We start from the raw sequence: 11,166 nt of genomic DNA on the forward strand, positions 1-11,166 counted from the left end.
GCGGAGCTGGATATGGGCGGCGGGGCTTCCAGGCGGCGGGGCGCGCGATGGGCCTCGGGGGCCCGGTTCGGGCCGCCCGGGCTGGCGGCGGAGAAGGCGGCGACGGGACAGGTGGCGGGAGGCGATTGGCGTGGATGGCGGCGGCGGGTTCGTCCGGCCGGGTTCGGACATGTCCGGTGCGGCGCGAGGGAAAATTTTAGGGTTAGGGAAAAGAAGACCCGGGAATGAAATGGAGGGATCTTTATATAGGCGTAGAGGGAGCTAGGAATGTCCAAATGAGGTGCGGTTTTCGTCCACGCGATTGTGATTGAACGACCGAGATGATGGAGGGGGTTTAGGTGGGTTTTGGGCCAGTTTGGAGGGGTGTTGGGCTGCAACACACACGAGGCCTTTTCGGTCCCTCGGTTAACCGTTGGAGTATCAAACGAAGTCCAAATGGCACGAAACTTGACACGCGGTCTACCGGTAGTAAACCAAGGATGCATGACAAGTCTCGGTCCAATCCGAAAATGTTTAACACCCGCACATGTAAAGAGGTAGAAAGGGACACCGGATGACATAGGAGCGCCGGATTGCAAAACGGACAACGGGGAAAATGCTTGGATGCATGAGACGAACATGTATGCAAATGAAATGCACATGATGACATGATATGCAATGCATGACACGCAAGCAATGACAATGCAACAACAGCAAATAACTAGAGGACACCTGGCACATCGGTCTCGGGGCATTACAAAGTACTACCAGGCCTAGGAGGGAAGCTCGACGGAGAAGTTGTTCTGGTCTCAGTATACTAGGACCGAAGACCTGATGCCTGTGAGCGACCAGCTGAAGCAACTGGTCGAGCTGCACAACGCGGCCGAATAGGCCATGAGGGGCCTTATTGTCCGGATGTGGCCTGGCAACTCCCTTCCCAATAGCTACTTCGGCCTGGTGAGGCGGCTTGTGGATGCCTGCCCACGGCTGGAAGTCATAAAGCGGTCTGTCTGCATCGAAGGTGCACGCCGGGCTTTTGCCCATGCGAAGGTGCACTAGGCCAAGATGGACGCCGAGAAGTTGGTGAAGGAGCGGCCGCCGTAGGGCAAGGAGCATTGCCACCCCGAAATGTATTATGAGGGTGACCTGAAGGGTGCCCGTCTTGTGGCGGACGAGTGTGCGAAGGATGTAATTTTTGAATGAACTTGCTCGTGTGATCCTGTATTATGAAAACTTGTTCATATGCGCTATGCAATGCTTGTTTGAATTGAAAATATTACCTTCTGTGCGGCTATTTATCAAATCTGAGAGATGGCCAGTCGTCGGCTTCTGCCCCCATGCCACGAGTGCTGGGGTGTTCTGGATAAATCTAAGCATTCTTTTTCCCATTGGTGGGTCCTTCAAGGGAGGTGCTCAGTGCAACGAAGAAGGCAATCGAACTATAATGCTTGATCACTCTCACTTAGCCATAGAAGTATACAATTTTAAATTTTGGCGAACCCCTAGTATTCGGAGGGCCGAATTTGGGGCGCTATACATGCCTAAGCCGGACAAAGCCGACTCCTCGCCCTAAGCGGCATAAGTCTTTAGGGACTCGAGACCTCTCGAACAGCGACCAGCTCTCGCCTTATCATGACAGTCAGTTTTAGCTTTCTCTACTGAGGTGCTTGCCCAGATGAACCGGGGCACAATCGCAGTAGTTCTCCTAGTGCTACCTTAGCCGATATAGCGGAACGTAAGGTACCAAAACATGGGAGCCGGGCAAACCCAACTATTGACCCAAGACATGATTCGGAGCTGATGCATATAATGTTATAAGTTCGGGGTGCTGCACTATCAAAAGTGTTCGGACTTCTCACGCCGTATTATGGGGTACGCTTAAGCCCCTGGCGTATTAGCCATACCAGAGTGTATGGGTGCTGAATGTCATGAATGAACACACACACACACACACACACACACATATATATATATATAAGAATAGAGAATGCGGTAATAGTCTAGTGCTATGCATTGTTTATTCAAAAAGGTACGTCAAAGCAGAATGATACAAGTAGTGCGATAAGCAAAAAGTAGGACTATTTGACATGTCCCTTCCAAGGGCAAGCTAAGGAATGGTATTTAAAGCAGGTATTTCACTCATTATCAGAGACCACCTGGGAGTTCCATGGTGCGATGTAGCTTTCTGCCTCCTTGGTTGTTGTATCGTGTGTCCGGCAATCGTACTGCCGGACGGCATTTCCAGAGAGTAAAGTCATGAAAGAGAGAAAAAATAACAAAGCGGGAAGCCCCTAGTGCGGTTGAGCCGCATTTTGGGGCGTGTCGTAGTCATGCCCCCCCCACCTATGCCCATGGTATTTTCAACGAGTAATTATGTACGCGTCGCATGGATTTCACCGTTTGGATGGGACTGGGGTGGGGCCGCATTGCTATGCGAGCTCGGAACGTGCCAGGCGGTCTTGTTGCAGATTACTCTGGGCGCGCTTGACAGTGTCTGGGTGTTTAATCACTGAAATGGTGGATTGCCTGAAGAGGCTGCTTTGTGCTTCTGCTGCAAGGGCCGCAGTGTGCTCCTCCGTGCGGAGAGAGCGCTCTATGTTTCGATTGACTGTGATGACCCCCCGAGGTCCTGGCATCTTGAGCTTGAGGTATGCATAATGAGGTTCGCCCGAGCAGTGCGTGATAGCCACTGCGGAACGGGACTATATCAAAGATTAACTCCTCGCTTTGGAAGTTGTCCGAGGATCTGAAGACCACTTCCAGTGTGACTGAGCCTGTGCAATGGGCCTCTACACCTGGTATGACACCTTTGAAGGTCGTTTTTGTGGGTTTGATCCTTGAGGGGTCTATACCCATTTTGCGCACTGTGTCCTGATAAAGCAGGTTCAGGCTGCTGCCGCCGTCCATAAGGACTTGAGTGAGGTGAAATCCGTCGATGATTGGGTCTAGGACCAGTGCAGTGAATCCGCCATGACGGACACTAGTGGGGTGGTCCCTGCGATCGAAGGTGATCGGACAGGAGGACCATGGGTTGAACTTTGGGGTGACTGGCTCCAACGCATATACATCCCTTAGCGCACGCTTCCGCTCCCTCTTGGGGATGTGGGTTGTGTATATCATGTTCACTGTCCGCACTTGTGGGGGGAACCTCTTCTGTCCTTCGGTGTTCGGCGGCCGGGGCTCCTCCTCGTCATCGCTATGTAAACCCTTATCTTTGTTTTTGGCATTTAACTTGCCGGTCTGCTTGAACACCCAATACTCCCTGTTGGTGTGGTTGGCTGGCTTGTCGGGGGTGCCGTGTATTTGACATGAGCGATCGAGTATACGGTCCAAACTGGATGGGCCTGGAGTGCTTCTTTTGAATGGTTTTTTTCGCTGACTAGGTTTAGAGCCTCTGAATCCGACATTGACTGCCGTATCCTCGGTATTGTCGTTGTTGATGTGGCGCTTGTGTTTGTTGCGAAGTGACCTGCCATTGCTATCCTTGGTATCCGAAGTACCATGGTTCTTTGATATGCTATTGCTTCGAGCCAGCTAGTTGTCCTCTCCTGCGCAAAAGCGGGTCATGAGTGTTGTGAGGGCTGCCATAGATTTTGGTTTTTCCTTGCCAAGGTGCCGGGCGAGCCACTCGTCATGGATGTTGTGCTTAAAAGCTGCTAGGGCCACTGCATCCGGACAGTCGATGATTTGATTTTTCTTTGTCAGGAACCGTGTCCAGAATTGCCTAGCCGATTCTTCTGGCTGCTGAATTATGTGGCTCAAGTCATCGGCATCTGGTGGTCGCACATAAGTGCCCTGGAAGTTGTCGAGGAATGCGGCTTCCAGATCTTCCCAACAGCTAATGGATTCTGTTGAGCCAATGCCGAGCTGGTCCTGTGAGTTTGAGTGGGAGGTATTTGATGGCGTGTAGATCGTCACCGCGGGCCATGTGGATGTGCAGGAGGAAGTCCTCGATCCATACCGTAGGATCTGTTGTGCTGTCGTATGATTCGATATTTATGGGTTTGAAACCCTCTGGGATTTCGTGATCCATTACTTCGTCTATGAAGCATGGGGGGTGTGCGGCGCCTCTGTACTGGGCTATATCATGACGCAGCTCAAATGAGTCTTGTCCGCTGTGTTCGGCCCGACCAGATTTACTTTTACTGTATCCGGCGTGACGGTTATCTTCTCGCGTAGTGGTGCGCCCTCGTGATCCATAGATCGATATTGCGTGTTTTGCTTTGTCCTCCAATACGTCTCGCAGGTCTAGCGCGTTTCCCCGTGCCTTGACATTTTTATTTGAGTGGCGTCGGGGTGCGAACTGAGCTTTTGGTTGAAATGCCTCTCTGTCGCGGCCACGAGGTAGCCGATCAGCCGCGTCATACGCTAGAGATGTAGGTTTTAATGCTTCCTCCTCTAGTCGGGGTAGCAACCTGCGCTTTGGGTAACTCTTGGAGGGGCGTTCGATTTCATATTCCTCGGCCGCAAGGACTTCAGTCCATCTATCAGCTAGCAAATCTTGATTTGCTTGAAGCTGCTGTTGCTTTTTTTAAGGCTATTTGCCATGGCTATAAGCCAACGCTTGAAGCGCTCTTGCTCGACGGGATCCTCAGGCATGACAAATTCGTTATCGTCGAGGCTTGCCTCATCTTCGGAGGGAGGCATGCAATTATCATCCTCCGCCTCTCCATCTGCCGCTCTCTCTGGAGGGCTGGCTTCTCCATCCTCCTGCTCTAAATCTTGCTGGAGGGGATTGTTGTCAACTTCGGCACTGTCCGGAGTGCTATTATCTCTTGTGCCGGAATCACCGCTTTTGTTTTGGCGAGACTTAGAGCGACGCTGTTGACGTCGGCGCTTGGGTTGCTTCTTGGAGGGGTCATCCTCCGATGTCCCATCGCCATTGCCTTCTTTGGGTGTGTCCACCATATATATATATATATATATATATATATATATCATATGATGAGGTGGTTGTCCAGTGCCCTGTGGGCAGTGGTTCTTGTTCGTCTCCTGCATCGTCGTCCATACCGTCGATGTCTGCGGAGTCAAAGTCGAGCATGTCGGTCAAATTGTCGACAGTGGCTACTAAGTGGGTGGTGGGTGGGAGGCGAATTTCTTCGTCATCCGCATCCCAATCCTACCGGACATAGTTCGGCCAGGACTCTCCTAACAAGGAGAGAGACCTCAATGAGTTCAGTATGTCACCGAAAGGCGAGTGCTGAAAGATATCCGCGGAGGTGAACTCCATGATCGGCGCCCAGTCGGAATCAATAGGCACGAGCGCAGGCGGTTCAGAGTTCGTGGCCGGAGAAGAATCCGATAGTTTGGCGTCACGGCTCTCGTGAAGGGTAAGGTCGATACTCGGCTCGATCGCCGCTGAGAATGCAGCCTCCGTGGCGGGGTCTATTGTAACACCCTCGATGCGACTATATCTCCCACATGTCGAGGCACGACTTAGAGGCATCGCATTGAAGGCATATGTCGCAAGTGAGGTAATCTTCACACAACCCATGTAATATAATAAGGGAAAGAGATGCATAGTTGGCTTACAATCGCCACTTCACCCAATTACATGAATAAAGCATTACAACAACCAAATACAATCAGGGCCCGACTACGGAGCCAAAATAAAAGAAGAACCCCAAATGCGACAAAGGTCCCCGATCGACCCCAACTGGGTTCCACTACTGATCAACTAGAACGAAACACCACAAAGGTCAAGATCTGCATCGAGCTCCTCCTGAGCTTGGTTGCGCCATCTGCACGGACTCATTGGCACCTGCAAGCTGGTTTTGGAAATATCTGTGAGCCATGGGGACTCAGCAATCTCGCACCCTCGTGATCAAGACTATTTAAGCTTATGGGTAAGGTAAAGGTATGACGTGGAGCTGCAGCAAGCGACTAGCATATATGGTGGCTAACATACGCAAATGAGAGCGAGAAGAGAAGGCAAAGCACGATCGTGAAAGTATGATCAAGAAGTGATCCTAAAACAACCTACGTCAGACATAACTCCAACACCATGTTCACTTCCCGGACTCCGCCGGAAAGAGACCATCACGGTAACACACGTTGTTGATTCATTTTAATTAAGTAAGGTTCAAGGTATCTACAACCAGACATTAACAAATTCCCATCTGCCCATAACCGCGGGCACGACTTTCAAAAGTTCAAATCCCTGCAGGGGTGTCCCAACTTAGCCCATCACAAGCTCTCACGGTCAAAGAAGGAATAGACCTCCACCCGAGACATTCCGATCAGACTCGGTATCCCGGTACAACAAGACATTTCGACAGGGTAAAACTAAACCAGCAACACCGCCCGAGTGTGCCGACAAATCCCGATAGGAGCTGCACATATGTCTTTCTCAGGGCACACTCAGATGAGACTAGCTACGAGTAAAACCAACCCTCAAGTTTCCCCGAGGTGGCCCCGCAGGCAGCTCAGTTCGGACCAACACTCAAAGGAGCACTGGCCCGGGGGGGTTAAAATAAAGATGACCCTCGGGCTGGTCGACCCAAGGAAAAGAAAAGGCTAGGTGGCGAATGGTAAAACCAATGTTGGGCATTGCTGGAAGAGCTTTACTTAAGGCGAACTGTCAAGGGGTTCCCATTATAGCCCAACCGCGTAAGGGACGCAAAATCCAGGAACATAACACTGATATGACGGAAACTAGGGCGGCAAGAGTGGAACAAAGCACCAGGCATAAGGCCGAGCCTTCCACCCTTTACCCAGTATATAGATGCATTAATTAAATAAGATATATAGTGATATCCCAACAAGTAAATATGTCCCAACAAGGAACGACATCTCCATGTTCCAACAAGGAACAAACTTCAATCTTCACCTGCAACTAACAACGCTATAAGAGGGGCTGAGCAAAGCGGTAACATAGCCAGTCAACGGTTTGCTAGGACAAGGTGGGTTAGAGGTTTGACATGGCAATTTGGGAGGCTTGAAAGCAAATGGTAGGCATCGTAGCAATGGCATAGCAAAAGAGCGAGCAATCTAGCATAGCAAAGATACTAGTGATTTCGAGGGTATGATCATCTTGCCTGAAATCCCGCAAGGAAGAAGAACGAGTCCATGAAGAAGACAAACGGACGTAGACGAACGGATCCTCACAACACGACATTAACGGAACCAACCCGAAGAAGCAACACCGGAAAGAAGCAAACGACATAGTAAACAACCACGACATGAACATGGCATGATGCACAAACAATTATGATGCATGTCCGGTTTAATGAGGCATGGCATGGCAAAGTGCAACAACCAAAACTACAAATTAAGTGGAGCTCAATATGCAACGAGTTGCATATTGACGGAACACCACATGCCTTATCTTAGTTCTCTCTCGTTTATGTACCCAAGAAGATTAAATGTTGTTAGCATGGCAAGAGGTGAAACATGATGAAACTATCTAATCTAGGCAAGTTTAAATGAGGCTGGAACAACAAACAACAAATCCGGAAACTCCTCATGTGCATCTAGCAATTTAATGCAACAACAATTTTTAAACATATTAAATGTTGTTATCATGATCCGGTTGTCATGTTCAAGTTTATGCAATTTTAAGAGAATGTTAACAAGAGCATATTATGAAGCATTTGTCATCGTGGCGGAAATGAAAAAAGGTGCCACGATAACGAAATGGAAATGATGCCGCGGCAACAATTTGATGATCCGGTAGCTGACGGGGATACCGGTGCAAAGGAAGTGGGTGCGAGTGTGTCATGCAAAAGATGGGGTGCTCCCGGATTCCGGGTTCCCACATGACGGCGGCAAGACAAAAGAGGGGCTTCGTGCAACGGGCAACTCTTACACGGAGCAACACATGGTTCAACTCATACATCGCAAGCATTCATCCACGGGCGGTCGTTCTCGGCGGTTATACCTTCGAAGTGTGCATTGTCGGAATGGACCAAGTTCGTAGAGGGAAGTAGGCGTTCACGGATCGTCGAGGAAAGTAGTGGTTCATGTCCGTAGATGTTCGGGGTCACGACACGGAACTTGATGTCCACGGGGTCTTCCGCGATGGTCGTGGTACATGTTTCGTAGACGTTCGTGGTCGCCGATAGTTGTGCATAGTCGTTGTTGGACTTGCCGGATCCGATGCCTCCAGGCGTAGTGGTGCACGTTCACGAAGTAGGTCGTACACGTCATCGGTAGATGTTCACTTGATGGCCTTCAACGGCGGTAGTGGTACTCATTTTGTCGTGGAACTTGGCAATTTTGGAGACGGCGGAAGACGAACTTGGCGGTCCTTGTTGACCTAGTACTTGGCGGATCCGTGGAGCTCGCGGTCTGTCGTGGTACTTGACGGTCTCGCACGGGGCAGCAACATGGTAGTCTGGGCGGCCAACAAAGGGGTCGCGGTGACCACGATGATGAACAGGGGCGCGACACCATGGCGGGGAGGCGGCATGCCCGTTTCGTCTGTCACGGGAAACCACGGCAGCAGCAGAAACGACGGCTCTGGCGTGGGGCTGCCCGGTTCTCGCCGAAGCCATGGCCAGAGACGGGTGGCGCGGCTTCCTAAGGAGCCTAGGGCGATCATGCAGGAGAGGGAGGCAAAGGCGGGAGGAGGCGCTGAGGCGGGCGTGTGAGGGGGCGGCCGCGGCGGCGCTGGTCGCCGGCATCAGGCCGCGTGGCCCGCGGGCAAGCAGCGAGGCGAGGAAGGCAGCAAAAGGCGCGGGGAATGGCAGAAACGGAGGAAGGGGGCCGCACGAAGGGCATCGTGCTCTCCGGCGTAGGGCGGCGGCCTACTAGATAGGAAGCAGGAGCAGAGGGGCGGCAGAGCAGCGAGGCGAGAGGGAGAGGACGAGCGTGAGATGGGATCGGGCAGAGGCATCGAGCGCGGGCGCTCCTTCCTAGCGGCGCGAGCAGCGGGACAACAGGAGAGACGAGGGGGAATCAGGAAGGACGAGGGGTGGCGGCGCTGGTGTTGGGGTCGAGGGAAAGGGAGATCGGGCTAGGGTTAGGTAGTGAGGGTGCCGGTTGGGCCTATGGTGGGCCGAGGGGAGCAGGGTGGCCTGGCTGGCCGGCCCAGAGGAGAGGGAGGCTGCTGGGCTCTCCACTCCCTCTCTCATCTATTATTTCTATAACAGAAAACAAGAGAAGAAAAAGAAATGAAGAGGGGGTTTAGGGAGCAAAGTTGGACTCGCGAATAAATTTCCCGGACTCACAAAAATATGTTAGGACCGAGAAAATTAGGAAAGACCAAGATTGAAAGAATAAATTCAAATTTCTTTGAATTTAATTCAAAAGGTTTGAACTAGGGTAGGTTCTAGGAGTTTCCAAAAAATGTTGAGAATTTTGGTAGAGTTCTGGAAAATGACGAAAGAATAAATGGCAAGGTTCGAGGTCAAGCAGCGAGATAACAAAGGCATGTGGAAAATTTGCAAGTGTGTTTTAGGTGATTCAAAAAGAATGGATAATTTTTATAATAGCTCCACTAATATTGGGAGGATATGTTATAAAGAGAACTCACCCTGTGAATTCCCTCAATTTAAATGGACCGAACATCCATACGATTTATTGAGTTGAGTTGCAAAAGATTTATGAGATGATGGCATGATGACATGATGCAACGCAAAATATGCAAAGATTAAATGCAACGGACCAAACCAACTCACATGACGAAAAACCCGGAAACCCTGGAAGGCATCTGAAGCTCCGGCCTTGGGGCGTTACAACACTCCACCACTACGAGAGGATCTCGTCCCGAGATCTAGAATGGCACCGGAGGGAAAACGGAAGAGAAAGAGAAGAGGTAAAACTAAGTTGCTTCTTTGACAAACGAGTGAAACCAAAGAACCTTGCGTGGTTAAGACATTTCGAGAAAAGAATACCACGGCGATGAATGAAGTTGAAAACACTCCGTTAGAAAAGAGGGACAAAGAACATTGCGAAAAAAACCTTGAGGTTGAAGGGCAAGATGTATATTGAAACCACTCCGGTTAAAACAAGATGGAGAAGGATTAACAATGATATAATTTGAGCAGCACTCCATCTGAGAAGGGAGGCAAAACTTGGCAGAATGGGAAAAATTTGAAAAGCAGGCACGACACTCCGGTTAAAAGGATAAGGACGAAAAGAACACGACCCTGACAAAACAAGAAGATGGGTTGCAGAGAGCAACATCACAATGCCTCCGGAACGAAAGAGTGGAGTAAAGATAATTGAGACAAACGAATGTAGAAGACAATGCCAACTTCTGCTACAAAAGAGCCTGAAAAGGCATCTTTAGGAGAAGGGTTGAACGGAGTTGTTGGAAAACCAACAACAAAAATAATAAGCTTGATATGGTCTTATGGAATACAACTCAAATTATGAGGTGACAACTTGCCACTCACGGAATAGATTTGATTGGTAAGAACAAGGAGACGAGAAACTTATCTCACCGGGAGGATAAATGAAGAACTTGGGTCATTTATGAGCACCATTACTAGCAACAACCCTTAGGGAAAGCTTTAGGTGAAATATAACCCAAGATAATTCCCATGACGAGCTTGATGGATTTAAGATATCTCGATCTTGACAACATGTGAATGAAGAAACATGAATTCAAATTATCAAGAATGATATAGCACCACCTCAAATAACATGGTAGAAAGAATTACGCTCCGGATATCAAGATGAAGAAAGCTTGAACTCCTTAGAAAAGAATATCGATGAAAACTTCGAAAAGGAATTAACTCCTTGATGAATCCATCATGTAGAACCTCCAAGAAGAAACTCTAGTAACAAAAGAATAAAAAGAAAGAGAAAATGAAAACACAAGGTGAACCCTTGCAATGATTTAGATGGATATCCGTGATAATTAGAGCTTGGAACTCCGGGAAGAAAAGATAAGATGAACAACTGAGATCTTGATGAACCTCCGGAATAGGGAAATAATCATTTGGGTGAAACAAGAATTAGAATTACATTATGCTTAACCTTCACCAATTAAACTGATGACAATCAACGGGTTTGGCATATTACTTATTCTCGTAGAAAAGATTAAGAGAGATATAACATTAGACTTGGGAAGGTATTGAGCGAATGGAAGGTTTGAAACAACGAATAAATTGATATGATAAGAAGGAAGAAGAAATCTTGAACGAACCACCGTAAGAATTGCAAATGAACGAATAAAAGATAACGAAACACCGGGAAGAATTAAAAAAATGAACAAAGAAGCTAGAGGGGATTTAGTTA

The sequence above is a fragment of the Triticum aestivum genome, chromosome 4A, assembly GCF_018294505.1.
Source record: "Triticum aestivum cultivar Chinese Spring chromosome 4A, IWGSC CS RefSeq v2.1, whole genome shotgun sequence".
NCBI lineage: Eukaryota > Viridiplantae > Streptophyta > Magnoliopsida > Poales > Poaceae > Triticum > Triticum aestivum.